Below are 15319 nucleotides of genomic sequence, written 5' to 3' on the forward strand. Positions count from 1 at the left end.
TGCTGAAAGCTCTATTACAGTTTTGCTCACAGCCTGCCCAGCCTTGATAGAAGTAATATCTCACCAGGTGCAGTGCCGCGTTCCTGTAGTCCCAGCTACCCAGGAGGCTGAGGCTGGAGGATCTCTTGAGTCCAGGAGTTCTGGGCTGTAGTGGGCTATGCCGATCAGGTGTCCGTACTAAGTTCGGCATCAATATGGTGACCTCCTGGGAGCGGGGGACCACCAGGTTGCCTAAGGAGGGGTGAACTGGCCCAGGTTGGAAATGAAGCAGGTCAAAACTCCCGTGCTGATCAGTAGTGGGATTGCGCCTGTGAATAGCCACTGCACTCCAGCCTGGGCAACATAGTAAGACCCTGTCTCTAAAAAAAAAAAAAAAAAAGAAGTAATAGCTCATGTCTGAGTAGCCTTTTACCTAAGTTAGCAACAGGCTTTCTCTCCTACGTTATCTCTTTCCATTCCCCTGGACACCTCGGGGGCCAGGTATAGTACCCTCAATTTACAGACAAGGAAACTGAGGCTCAGAAAGATGCAGTAATTTGCTAGAGAACATGCAGGTAGTAAGGGGCAAACCCAGGCCTCAAAGCCAGCAGGCCCTTTGAGACACGGTTCTCTAGAAAGTTCCACACCATGGAGTCATTCCTGAGGCCAGTACAAGGCAGGCCCATCCTAATGATTGGGAGTGTGGTCGCCATGTGCCTGGGTTGAGGGTCCGGATCACAGACCGGCTTTCTGGGTTCTTTTCCTCCTCTGAAGGGCCCCAGGAGTTGGGCAAAGTCGCTCAGAGTCGGGGGCCTGGCCCCACATGGTGAGGGCAGGATAGGCGAGGTCCCTTGGGGTGGGAGGCCTGGCCCTCCTGATGGCGAGGGCAGGGTGCGGCCAGCAGTGGGTGGGAGGTGCCGGAGGTTTCTGCTCCCTGGCTGGGCAGGGTGGGGCAGGGCGGGGCAGGCACTGGGAACAGGGTGACCTGGACACCGTGACCTTCGATCATTGAACGAGGCACACAGTGGTGGTGGTGGAGATAGGGAGACCCCTTGTGCCTGGGGGGGCCCTCATGGAGGCGGGCACCCTCCGAGCTTCCCACCCTGCCAGCTCCCACTCAGCACCACTAGGCAGCTTCCAGCAGGGATATTCCTTCTCCCTCCCAGCAGGCCCTCACCCGGAGCCTGCTCAGACCTGCCCTCCCCACAAAGCACGGTAGCAACTCCCCGGGGCAGAAAGTGTCTCTTCTGAAAGCAAGACAAGAGTTTAATTAAGCCCTAAACGCTCACAGTTGAGCCTGAAATTAGGGTGGTGAAGGGAGGGGGAGAAGGCAGGTGAGGACAGAGGGGCTTCAGCCCAGCCCTGCTCCAGCTGAGCAAAACAACCTGCAAGCAAACATTTGCAGAGCCCGAGGGCTTGGTTACAAAACATTTCTGACCTAGAAAGGGGAGAATGCCAGGTTCCCTTCCCCCCAAACTCAGGTCTAGGGATGGGTATTGGAGTTTGTGATGAATTTGGAAAGTGGAAAGAAACCAAGAGGTAAAGAGAGGCCACCTCTGAAGGTGGATGCCTGGATCTCTGGCGGAGGCATGGGTCTGCCCAGAAGGAAGCTGGGCAGGTGGGAACCCTCCCTATCCCAAGAGGGAGGGAAGGAGGGAAGACACTGAGGGCCACTGGGCTCTGGGTAAGCCAGTCAGACTGCACCCAGGTGTGCCAGGGCTGGGATTCCTGCCCAGGACACCCAGCGCTGCTCTACCAGGTGGGCAAAGCTCATTCTGCTCCCCTAGGAGGAAGGGAGCGGCCAGCCCTGATTGACACAACCAACTGGGCTCCTGGCTTCAGGGACAAAGCAACTGAGCTTGCTTTTACCCATGGCTGCAGGCATCTGGACAACTGGCAGCGCTGAAGGGAGCAGTGGCCTCAGCCCCTCTCTCTCCTGTCCCTCGGTCTCCCCAAACTGCTGCTGAGACATTCAAACCACAGCCTCCTCCTCCACCTGGTAATTGATCCTCTTTTGCCCTGCAACTTGGGTTTGGTCTTAATTTGCCAGGCACTAAAGGCAAGAAGAGACGGGCAGGAGGGCGTGTTATCGCTTGTCTCCGGGCACAGAGGCTGTTGCAACACAGCTCCTGAGTGCGTGTAAAAGTGCACGCGTGTAGCAGAGGAAGGGAACAGTCTGCACAGGGGGTGGGGGATGGGTGTCCAGCTCTCCTCCCTTGTGTGTGCGTATGGCGGGGGGAGGTTCACCAGGCTGATTTCTGTCACGGAGGCAGGGGACCCCAGGACACAGAACAGACCCAGCAAGGCCGGTGTAGCTGCAGCTGCTGCCTGAGCTGCCCAGCCTCCCTGTGCCGACAGACACCCACAGAAGCTACTCTCATAGCCCAACTCCTCACTTCTCAGCCGGCCTTGACGGGCACCTGCCTGGCAGCCCACTGATCACTTAGTGGAGACGGTCTCACACCCTGGGGGCTAGAAGATGGTTGTAGATTCTTTGACTTTAAGGGACTATCTTCTAAAGAGGCCAATGTGGGCACCTTGGCTGGTGGCTCTGGCAGAGCTGGGGAGGCAGCAGCTCATGTTCTGCATTGAAGCTGAGTTCATTTGCTTTCCGCCTTCCTGGGACAGACGTGGAATCCTAGCACAGTTTTCCCATCACTGAATCAAAGGTATTATTGGGGGTGATGACTGGTGGGCAGGGGGTCAGGAGAGGCCCGAGATCACTCAACGCAGCCTCCCACGCCGCCCTACTCCTCAGCACCCCCACCTTGCTTAGTTTCCTGTGGCTGCTATGACAGGTGACCACAAGCTTGGTTTAAAACAACAGACTCTTCCTCTTTCACAGTTCTGGAGGCCAGAAGTCCGAAATCCAGGTGTCAGCAGGCGGCGCTCCCTCTGGAGGCCCTGGGGGGACCCATTCCTTGCCACTTCCAGCTTCTGGAGCTGTCGGCATTCTTCAGTGTGTGCCTGCATCTGTCTCTGCTTTGTCTTTGTGAGGCCTTCTCTGTGTGTGTCATCTCCCTCTACCCCATTCTTAAAGGGATACTTTTTGTTGAATATGGGGTCTGCCCAGATAATCCAAGAATCCAAAATGATCTCCTCATCCCAAGATCCTTCACTTTCTTACATGTTATTTTTCCAAATAGGCTCACATTCACAAGTTCCTGGGATTTAGACAGAGACCCACCTTTTTGGGAGAGCACCATTCCACCCGCTACACCATTCAGTGGTCGGTAGGCTGTGGCTTAGACCCCTCTAGTGACGGGAGGCTCACTACTGCACAAGTTGGCTCCATCTATGCCCAAACACGTTGAATTATTTTAAAGTGCTTATACTTGGGTGGAGCTGAAATTCTGTTCAGCAGGAACTTTTACCCACTGGCCTTAGTTCCAGCCTTAGTATTTTAGGTACTCTAGCCTTCAGAGTACCTAAAATACATCTAAATAAATAAACCTTCCAATCCCACCACCTCTGCCCCTGATTACAAGGCAAAAACAAAATGAGAAAAAGGATGAATGGGCTTAGTTTTGATGTCAGGGGAAATGCACAGATCCTGGTCTGCCTGGTAGCTCTGTCTGCAGGACTTTGTGCCTGGTTCCTGGCTGTAACACCAGAGAGTGGCTGAATCACCGTTTCATGGGATGCTTTTGAGAAATGCATCCTGCAGATTTGCCATTTGCACAGGCATATTAACGGCTCTGAGAAGTCCTTAGTAAGAAAACCACCTAACCCAATGTTTCCCAAACTTGTTTGAAAATACAGTGCTGTTATCGACTACCATCTTCTTTTATCACCTTGCAAACCTTCCTCGCTGTTTGGGAAAATGCTTTCAGTGACGCCTGAGGGTCTTTTCCAGCTTTCACATTCTCTTTAGGGCAAACCAAATGGTTCATACGCTCAGAGTCCCACCCCTAGCACTGTTGCTAAGCATTTTGCTGGAGGTAACAAATAACCTGGGAAATTAGAGGCCCCTGCCCCAAGCCACAGACAGCCAGGGTGAGGCTGTGGGCGATGGCCTCTGCCTAGGGGCCCTGGGCCTCTCTGGCCCCTACCTGGCACCGCAGGAAGCTGAGGGCCCTGTGGGAGGAACTCAGGGAAGGAAGGAGTATTTCTGCTGCTCCATCTCCTGGAGATCCAGACTTGTCTCAGCCTCAGACTCAGCACTGCTCAGCCACCCTTGTTAGGTAATGCTGTCTCTGAATCAACTTTTCTGGAAGTTTTATTTGAAGGTCTCAACTAAACTCTACCTTGGCTGGGGAAAAAAACAATCTCAAAGGAGTTGGAACTTATGAAGTGGGAGCAAGAAGAATACCTGGACATCCCAAAGAAAAAGTGCTTCTAGTGGGGGAAAAAGAAGGACCTGAATGATGTGTCCTAAGAGAAGGAGAGAGACTGAGCGTCACTCACCAATGGAATCGGCGGGGTGGGAGCTCTGAGAGAGATGGAAACGTTGACAAGAAAGCCGAACTAGGAGAATGGATTGTCCTGAAAAGGCTCCCACATTTCTCCCCCTGCCCAGCGTGAGATGATATGTGGGCTATCACCCTCTCCTATCCTCTTCTGTATTTAAGATTCCTTAGAAGAGGACACCCAGCCTCAGATCAACCTTTCTGAAGTGTCTGTTACCCAACAATTTCACCTGCAGGAACAAGGTTCACTGTGCCCTGACATACAGCTGTTTACTGAGTGCCCTGTGCCAGACACCATGCTAGCTGCTGTCACATATATATTGTTTAATCCTTTTAACCTCTAAAATTTTACAGGTGAAGACACCGAGGCCCAGGGAGGTTGAGTGTCATGCCAAAAGTCAAGAAGCAAAGTACGGAGTAAGGCCAGATCTGTCTGGCTCCTGACCCCACACCACAGCTTTCGACAGGATTTAGTAATGCAGCCTCTGCATCCTGAGGGTGTTCTCCCTGGGTCTGACCTGAATCTCTCCTCCCTCACCTGAGTTGCATCTGATGGAGCAACCATGTAAGTAGGTCGGATCTGCTCTCAACCGGCCTTAAGAGACATCACCTGTCTTCCCGTGCAGGCAAGTAGCCTTCTAGCTACTGGGGTGGGGAATGTTTGCCTTCTGTTAATGAAAAGAAGGATGTGATAAATAAATGCCCAACCCAGCGCAGTAATCAGTGTCCCTAACAATAAGGCTCTATGTTTGGTCTTGGCTTCGGGTTCTAGTCATTGGCTAATGCCACTGCTGGGAGCCCCTGGGCATGTCAACAGGGTAGGGCCCCAGGCACACTTACAGGGGAGCGGACTGAGCCTTTCTGCCCTAAGCTCCCAGAATTCCTCCTGGGAAGTGAAGTTCCTGCAGACCTCCTTCCAGGTGCCCCAGAGTGAGGGAGGTGCCTTGGGCTCCCAGGTGCATGGGGCAGTGGAAATGGTGCCCTGCGCTGGGCATGGGAAATGGAGTCTGTGCCCAGCTCTGCCTCTGCCACCCTGGGTGATGTAAGGCAAGCCTGTTTCCCTCTCTGAACCACAGTTCCCCCATTTGTATAATGGTGGGGGTTGCACCAAATACACTCTCAGGTTCCTTCTAGTTCTGACATTACAGGATCCTGTGGACGCAGCTTCTCCCAGATTTGCTTTATTCCAGGTGCCCCCAGCCAGTAGGTGGGAGACCCCAGAGCTTCAGCAACCCAGCTGTGAGCTGCTGGACATGCCTTCCTGCCTCAGCCTCCCCAGACCCTTCCTTTCTTCCCCACTTCCATATGTATGAAATTTCCCAGTTTGTGAGACATTTTCAGAAACATGAACCCACTGGAGCCTCACCACAACCCTGTGAGATGGGCAGAGAAAGGAATGTCACACTGTGAGCACCACCCGTGTGCCAGCCCTCCCGGGCTTTTCAGCGAATCTTCCCATAGCTAGAGAAATCCTTTTGGGAATAAGGCAGAGTATAACTAAATAGACAGTGGGTGGATATTTAGATAAATACATACATGTGTAATCCTCATTGTGGCCTGGAGATCTTGGTGTTATTACCATCACCACATCACAAAGGAGGAAAGTGAGGCTCTGACAGGTTCAGTACCTCCCCAGGGTCCCCTGGCTATCAGGCAGCAAAATCAAGATTCGAACCCAGGCCTCTGTGGTCTAAGCTCATGGCCCTTTTTGCTGCTTTGCGCTAAGGACACAATCAGCATTCTTTGCTCCAAGTGAACTGGGTGTATAGAGATGAAGTGACTGTGTCAAGGTTACCACAGCTCCAACTGGCAGAGCCAGGAATCAAACCCCCATTTTTTGCCTACAAATGTTAAGGCTGTTTCTGGAAACAGCATAGTTGCCTCAAGAGAAAAACCAGTGGAGTCCCTCCCACCTTCCCTCCCTTTCTTCATCCCCTGCTTGCTCTGTCTCTCCAGGAACATCCCCTCTCCTCTCACGTGTCCTGGGCAGGAAATCGCATGATGTGCTCCTTGGTGCAGATAACACAGCCACCACTCCCCAGGCTGTGTGTCGGGTGTGTGGGGAGTGCGGGCCCCAGGTTGCAGCGCATTTGCCCAGGGACCCATGGCAGCTGATGCATGGGGTGCGGGGTGGGTGTGCTGACACCCTGGGGGACACTCGTGGGGATTCTGGCAGCACCTGGTCCCACTCTGTGTGTGCTGTCCTTGGGGTGTCTGGCGTGGTCTGTGCAGGTCTCCCCTGTCCCTCTTAGCATACCCCAGACAGTTGGAGTGGCGGGGCCTGCCCAGACAATGAAGGTGGACTCTTTCTCTGGAGTGTGCTTGCCTTCCTGTTACCTGGCCCTGTGGCAGAGTCTCCCATACCTCTCCTGAACCATGGAAGAAGACTCAAGCCGCCAGCCTCCTCTCTGAGCTCTTCCTGTTGCCTTCCATTCTTTCCCTGCCACCAGGGAGATCAGTTTAAAACCAGACTTTTTGACTTCAGGCTGCAGCCCATTACGTGTGTCCCCCGGGTCATGGGTAAAAAACATCTTACCCTGGAAAGTAGCAGTCAAATCTGTTTGGAAATCTCATGCTTAATGCATAGCCCAGATCGTGCTGTCTCCCTTCTCAAGAAATTATCAATGGAGGAGTCCTACTTACTTCAGATCTCTCTCCATGTGCGTGTGTGTGTGTGTATGCATGTGTGTGTGTGTGTGTGTGTGTGTGTAGGGGGTGGCATTTTGGAGTGAATTTATTGAGGTCTAAAACATACATAAGGTACCCAAATCGTGTGCACAGCTCAATGAGTTTCACAGAGCCAGCAGGTCTGTGCACACATTACCCAGCCAAGAAATGGTACTCAGCCAGCACCAGAGGCCCTCAGACCCCTCTCATCTCTCTCTGCCTTACCCCGACCCTACAAGGCCAACCATGTCCTGACTTCTACCATCATAAATTAATTCGCCTCAAAAAAATGTATATAATGAAACAATATGTATTATTTTGTGTCTGGCTTACTTTACTATTCTATTTGCTAACCAGCTATATACACGCATATAGCATATACACACATATACACATATACCCATACATGTATGTACATATACATGTGTGTAACATATACATTTGTGTATTTATGAATATCACATATGTGTGAAAAAATAATGTGTATAAAATGTGTCCCCCTTTTTGCTGAAATATTTAAAATAAAAAATCCAAACATTATGTCATTTTATCCTATTTTTTTTTTTTTTTTTTTTTGAGATGGAGTCTTGCTCTGTCACCAGGCTGGAGTGTAGTGGAGCGATCTCAGCTCACTGCAACTTCCACCTCCCATTCAAGCAATTCTCCTGCCTTAGTCTCCTGAGTAGCTGGGACTACAGGTGCCCACCACCACGCTCAGCTGATATTTGTATTTTTAGTAGAGATGGGGTTTCACCATATTGGCCAGGTTGGTCTCGAACTCCTGACCTCATGATTCACCCGCTGCAGCCTCCTAAAGTGCTGGGATTATAGGCGTGAGCCGCCGCGCCTGGCAGTATGCCTAGTTTCTTTTCCATAGGGAATATCTTCAGATATTTGGAGATACTTCAGAACCATCCTTTCCCCACCTCGCCCCAGCCTCAGACTGTACATTTTAGACCTTTCCTCTGGTCTCAGGCAATCCCATCCATTTACACTTGTGCCTGCATGCCCATACTTCCCTGAACCTGGGCCCTTCCTGTCTGCCCTGTAGCTTCCCTGCCTTCACTGACAACATCCTATCAGACTTCTGAGGCCAATTTCACTGCTACCACCTTCATGAGAACTTTTCTGATGTGTTCCATCCAATGCATTAACCAGAGAACCCGGGCAGCTGCCTTGTGCTGTCAATTGCGTTCTGACTTGTTTTAAAGTTATTTGAGAATCTTTGTCATCACTCACCAGCTTCCACGTTCTTTGAAGACTGACCCTTTCTTACCTGTATTTGTTTTTCTGGAAATGTCTTGAAAAGAGTAGGTGCTCCGGCTGGGCACGGTGGCTCACATCTGTAATCCCAGCATTTTGGGAGGCCGAGGTGGGTGGATCACAAGGTCAAGAGTATGAAACCAGCCTGGCCAACATGGTGAAACGTGATCTCTACTAAGAACACAAAAATTAGCCGGGTGTGGTGGTGCATGCCTATAATCACAGCTACTCGGGAGGCTGAGGCACAAGAATCGCTTGAACCTGGGAGGTGGAGGTTGCAGTGAGGCAACATTGTGCCACTGCACTCCAACCTGGTGACAGAGCAAGACTCCGTCTCAGGGGTGAGGGGTGTTGGGGGGAAGAGTAGGTGCTCACAGTATGTGCTCTGTGTTTACTGGTACATTAGGACCTTTTTGGTTGTAAGTGACAGATAACCAACTCGAATTGGCTTCAACAGGAAAGGGATAATTTCCATATAACTGGAAGTCCAGGGAGACAGCCACTGGAGGTACAGTGGGGTTTAGGCCACAAACAATGTCATGAGGAACTTGCTGTTCTCCACTGCTCAGCTTTGCAACCCTCTAGGTTGGCTTTCTTCCTGGGAGCCCGTCTTCAAGGAGTAGTAAAGAGTGTAGTGTCTCAGTTGAAAAAAAGAGCGCATCTCCAAGAGCTTAAGCCATAGTCTTAAATGTGACTCTCAGAAGCCAGTCTGGGGTCATTGCTATGATCCTGAACCTACAGCTAACTGTAGCCAGGGAAGTGAGATGTCCTGCTTGATCAGGACTGGATCGTGTGTCCATGGGTTCACCCCAAGAGCTCAAGGGTAGGATCACTTATGGCACATGAAATGGGGAAGTGGAGGTTCTCCAAAGGAAAATCGGGTGCTCTCACCAGAAGAAGAGTTCACTAACACCACCTGTACCAAGACTCTGGGGCCAGAATGCCTGCAGTGAAATCCCAGCCTCTGCTGCTTTTCAGCTCTGGAAACTTGGGCAAGTTGACCTCTTCTGACTTCAGTTTTCCTCATCGTTGAATGGGGATAATAATTCTAACTACCTCATAGGAGTGTTGCGAATATTAACCGAGTTAATGCAGTATGCATGACCCAGTTAAAATACTGTCTGGTACCAGGTAAGCCCAATAAAAGGTTTTTATAGGTGTCCCCATAGTTACTGCCTCATGCTCCCAATATTTTGTGTGTTACTCTTTATTCTTCTCAGCTAAATTGGAAGTTGCCTAAGGGCAGGGCCCATCTAGGCTTCCAGCTTCTCTTATGCCCCTGAGGACAGGCTGATAGTGGCTGTGAGACCCTGGCAGCATCCTGGGCCCCCCACCGCATTAGGAGTAGAAAAGCCTGCCTGAGCCTCCTTGTCTGGACCTGGAGCAAGGGGGACTCCCATTAGCCCCTTCCTCCTGCTTTTCCAGGTATTCTCAGAACAGGAAGGTGGCAGAATCGTGTTTCAAAGTGGGCCGTGAAGATGCCCGGCAGGAGACTCGTCCAGATGGAAGGGCAGTGGGGGAAAGCTTTACCTCCTTTAGGACTTCTGTGTCTCCCATGCCTTACAGTGTACCTTACATTCAATCCATCGTCTTGGTGGCAGATAAGGAAGCCGAGGTCTGGAGAGGTCAAGGGGCTTGGCCCCGGTCACACAGTCAGGCATAGCAGGGCTGCCCCTGGAGCTCCATTTCCCAGCTGGAAATGAAACCCCGTGCTGCCCCCCGGTGCAAATCCTAGAACCAGAGAACCAGCGGGGGAAGCTGTCCTGTTTCTCTTCTCCCAACCTGACAAACGTGTCTACCAGGGATGCCTTCAGTTCTGACTCATAAAGATATTTCTGAATAATAGCACTGGTCACTTTATCTCTGGAATGTATCCGGCTTTAAAAGAAACAAAAAGCCAAAAGGTTGGTGGCAGGGAATTACCCTCTTCCTGCCCCCCTAGGGCACTGATTCCACTCTGTCTCCCAGGGCATGTGGGGGTGGCCAGAAAGGCCTCATTTGCATATGCTTTCTCAAAAGTTTTGCAACAAACTTCAATATAACTCTAAAGGTGGTCTAAGGAAACAAAAAGTTTTCCTTGTTGTTTGCTTCTTGTTTTTGTTAAATTGAGGGTAACATACATAAAGTAAAATGAATAAAATGTTGTAATCCTAAGGGCAGAGCCTGATGGATGAACTTTTACATATACACAGACATGTGATACGCCACCCAGATGGAGACTGTTCAGTTTTTTGGGTTTTTTTTTTTTTTTGAGACAGAGTTTCGCTCTGTCGCCAGGTTGGAGCTGGAATGCAGTGGTGTGATCTCAGTTCACTGCAACCTCTGCCTCCTGGGTTCAAGCGATTCTCCTACCTCAGCCTCCCGGGTAGCTGGGACTACAGATGCTCGTACACCCAGATAATTTTTGTATTTTTAGTAGAGCTGGGGTTTCACCACGTTGACCAGGATGGTCTTGATCTCTTGACTTCATGATCCACCCGCTTCGGCCTCCCAAAGGGCTGCGATTATAGGCATGAGCCATTAGGCCCCGCCTGAGACTGTTCAGCTTTAAAACCATGATTGATTGCCTCCAGAGTGACGCTTCTTGTCTTCATTTCTTCTCCATTGGTGTATAGCCCATACGTGAAATGGGAATCGGGTTGGGTGAGGGCTTATGGGTCACATCTCAGAAGACTTTAGCTGCGAGAGTGGCTCTTAGAATTTCAAGGAGGTCGTGTAAGGCCACAGGAGAGAAAGTCATACCTGCTTCTTCCCCAGGTGTGGATTGCTTTTCACCAGTGGTGAGAGCCTTTTCTCTGCACCATACCTGAGAGATACAACACGTGCCACAGTGGCTCGTGTGTCAGCGTTAGTGGCTTTGTGTATCAGTAAAGAGGGGAGATGAGGTTTGAAAAAGCTGTGCAGGCTATTCCAATGTCCACTTCCGCAGTAGGTGAGGTGTAAGACTCACTGATTTACCTTATTTCTCTCATTCTGAAACTTCATCCCTTGTTAGATGCTTCATGGGCTTAATGGGATCTATACTGGTTACTCCCCATTTGTTGAGTGCCCACTAGATCCACTCTCTACTCTTCTTTGCCTTTCTCTGTACCCTGGGTGGCCAACCTTAGTGGATTGCATTGATCAGCAGCCCCTGGCCTTTGGCCAGAGAAGGAGGCAGGTGGTGGTAGAGATGGTCTGGCATTTCTTGCCCCCATGCCTCCCTCCCTTTCAGCACCGTATCTCCGGCAGTGGCTCCTTCCCTCTATCTGCTGGATGGCCCCTCTTTCATGGTCCAAGGGCTGGCTCACTAGGCTCCAATAACATGACTGCCTCCTCTTTTCAACTCTAGGGATGGTCATAATTTCCTGCTGTTACTAGGCTCTATGTGCCTCAAGTTCCCTCTTAACTCTGCCCATACCTCTATAAGGAGTTTCTCAATTAAAGCCTCATCCTTTGAACCATCTGGGTTAAAGTATATTTCCTGATGGACCCATGACTGATTCACAGGTCTTTGGACAAATGGGAACACTTCCATATCCAATGGTCATTGATTATAAGATACATCTGACTTTCAGAAATGTTACAACATCATCAAAAAGTATGGTTTACTATAAAGATATGATGGCAGGTTCATTCAGGCATGATGGATATAGAGGGCAGTGTACCATTAAGAGATGTAGGCCGGGTGTGGTGGCTCACGCCTGTAATCCTAACACTTTGGGGGCCAAGGGGGGCTCATCACTTGAGGCCAGGAGTTTGAGACCAGTCTGGCCAACATAGTGAAATCTCATCTCTACAAAAAACACAAAAATTAGCCAGGTGCAGTGGCACGTGCCACTACTGGGGAGAGTAGGAGGAACACTTGAACTTGGGAGGCAGGTTGCAGTGGGCCAAGATCAGACACTGCACTCTAGCCTGGGGGACAGAGTGAGACTCTGTCTCAAAAATAAAAAAAAGAAAAAAAAAAAGAAAAAGAAAAAGAAAAAGAGATGGGAGTTTGCGCCTAAACTTACAAGGCTGGAAGCAGGGCAAACAGCAGAGCACTGGGTTTAAAGTCAGGTGAGATGGCTTTGAACTCAGGCTCTGACACCTACAGGCTGGAAAATTTTGAGTAGGCTGCTCTGCCACTCTGCACCTTGGCCTCCTCTCTGGCAATCCAGAGTCACTCTGCTGTCCACATCCCTTTCAGAGATGTCATGTGTTAGCACAAGTGAGGTCACGTGTGTGAAAGGGCTTCATCAACTATCCCCTGCTGAAATGTGTGGGCCAGTGCAGCTCAGAGCGGGCAGCTGTTCTGGGATTCCTCTTCTCTCAGAAACCAAACACTAGCCAGGATGGACAAACAAGGAGACAGGCAAAAGCGGGGCAGGGAGGTCTCAGGGACCCAGAGAGGCAATGAGAAGACAGCCTACCTACCCTTTTCTTCCTACTCCTGATTCCCTCTTCCCCTTCCCTTCCCTCACTTGACATGGCCTCTTCCCTAAGCTGAGGGATGGTGCTGAGGCTGTTTATTTATTCAGTGGAGAATTAAGGAGCACCTCTAAGTGTAGCATAAAGCCATGCACTGGACGAAGACCATGCCTTCCAAGACCAGTAAGAGAGAAACAAAGACATTCCAACAGGAGGCAGGACATGCCCTGTCCTGGGTAAGAGGAAGAGCCTGGTGTCAGACAATCTCAGCTGCACTCCTAACCCATCACTAACTCACTAACCAGTTCCCCGGGACAAGTTATTCAATCTCACTGTCTTCATCTGCAACCAGGGAATAATACCCGCCTCCAGCGTTTGGTGTGAGGATTCCATGGAACAAGCCCTGTGTTCAGCATGGTGCCTGGCTCTGATTTTAGCACTCAATAAAGGGTCACCTCTATTCTTAGCATTCCAGGGAGCCAGAGGACCTTTCTAACTGGATGACTCTGGAATGATTTCCCAAGGAGAGGGCACTGAACTAGGCTTGGAAGCTGAATTCTCGGTTTGGCAGGCGCAGTTCGCCGAGGCACTCATTGAACCGGGGGAGATCAGTCCCACCGCAGGACCAGGGCACAGCGCTGTGTGTCTGGCGCTGGGAGGACTGAAAGGGCGCGGGCAGAGGGAGCCAGCATGAGTTCTGGAGCAGGAGAGGACCAGGATCAAAGCGCTCTGAGGCAGGCCAGGGCGCACCAAAGGGAGGCTAGTGAGTTGCATCAGCACAGATTCCGTGATGCTCTGCAGACGTCTCCAGGCTGCTGGGCTTTACGGGAACCCACAAGAAAGGAAAGGACCGGGGAGCTGGCAGGGCGGGGGCGGGCGAGGGCGCGAGGGTGCGCTCGCCCGCGCGCTCCCGGCGGCGCCTGGCCCCGGCTGGGCGCGCCCGGGACTAAGGAGGCCGCGGAGGAAGCTCCCGCTCCCCTTCCCCCTCCTCTTTTCCCCCCGCGTTACTGGAAGGACTGTGTGGGAGAGACCCAGAAGCACCCGGATTTTCGAGCGCAAGGTGGGGGAGGGCGGGGCAGCCTTTACTGCTCAAAGGAAAACCAAAAGTGCGTCTGTTCGCGCCGCTCAGACACGCGGTTGCTACTGGGAGGGCCCAGAGCGCTTTGGCCGCGCCTCCCTTTGCAGCCCCCAAGACTTGGCTAGGGCAGCCTGAGGCCCGCGTGGCCCGGGGAGGGGCTGAGAAGCGAGTGGGAAAGTGTCACGATTTCTTCTGCGCCCCTCCTGTCCTCACCCCACCCCCAGTTTTCTGGGTTTCGCTGCTGCCGCTGGGGAAGGGCTGATTCGTTTTGCGTCAAAGGACTGCATTTACTCAGTCCTGCTGGGAGAGGCGCGTAAACACCCAGGCAGGCCAGGACTCAAGGATGTGGGGCGGGGGGCGGGAAGCAAAGCACCCACGGCTGGCGTGCGCGTTCGCCTGCCCCACACCCCTCGCCTGGGCCCGCGGAGTTGGGGACTCTGTCCAGCGGGCAGCAGCGGAGGTGCGAGGAGTCTGGCTGGCCTAACTTCGTCGCGCACGCGCTCGTGTCCTTGGGGATAGTGTTCAGGACAGAATGTGTTTTATAGCTGTAAACAATGACCCCGAGTATTGTTTGGGATTACCGTATCTTGGGGCCCTTGGGGCGGCCAGATGCCGCCAGCAGTCCCGGAAATGCCAGCGCTTTATATAGAGCCCCAGGAAAGCTTCGCGTTCCCGGCTCTATTTTTCTTTCCTACCAACACCCCCACTTTACAGATAAGGAAACTGAGGACTGAAATTGTGTGACGATGCACAGCGAGTTGTCCGCAATGGACTCTCAACAACTCTTAACATTGGGTCCTCCATAAGGACCCTGTGGGGCACAGATGCCTGGCGCTACTTAAGAATTGGGTAAACTGAGGCTTATACAGACCCTGGGCCAGAACCTAAGTTCCCTGACTTTTGCTACAGTACTTCTCCATGCGCACAATCATCTCAGCAGAAGGAGCTCGAGCAGAGAAGGGCCTTAGGTCATGTCGCCCAACTCCTTCGCTTTATAGGAGGAAACTGAGGCCCAGAGAGGTTAAGGAATTCGTCCAAGATCTCACAGCTCGTAAATAGCGTAGTCGGGCGTTCCTGCTCCTAGGTCTGTGCTCGGTACCCTGCGCTGCGCCCCTCCCAGCCCCGCCCAACAAGGGAGGGGGACCCTAGAGTCCGGTACCCGCGCCCTGAACTTCGCTCCAAAACAGCTGAAGACGACAACGTTGGGGCACACCCTCTCACTGGCAACCTTTTTTTTTTTTTTTTAAATTCGTAACAGTCGAGTTTGCTTATAAATGCCCGATTACTCTTATTAGATGCGTCCTAGTTGCCCGCGTAGAGGGCGGCCGGAATGTCTTGACTGGTTAATTTCATCCTCAAGGCTACTCCTAACGAATTAACTGGACGACCGAAAAAATGAAAAACAACAACAAAAAAAGGGAAGCAGCAAGCAGCCCGCCACGGAGGGAAAAATAGGCAGGCCAGCCCCGCCCGGCGGCGCCGCACCCAGCAAACACTCGGCCGCAGGGCGGCGCGGGCACCCTGCGCGCCC

This window comes from Aotus nancymaae, unplaced genomic scaffold, assembly GCF_030222135.1.
Source record: "Aotus nancymaae isolate 86718 unplaced genomic scaffold, 86718_ANA_hifiasm-v0.15.2.pri h1tg000057l, whole genome shotgun sequence".
Taxonomy (NCBI): domain Eukaryota; kingdom Metazoa; phylum Chordata; class Mammalia; order Primates; family Aotidae; genus Aotus; species Aotus nancymaae.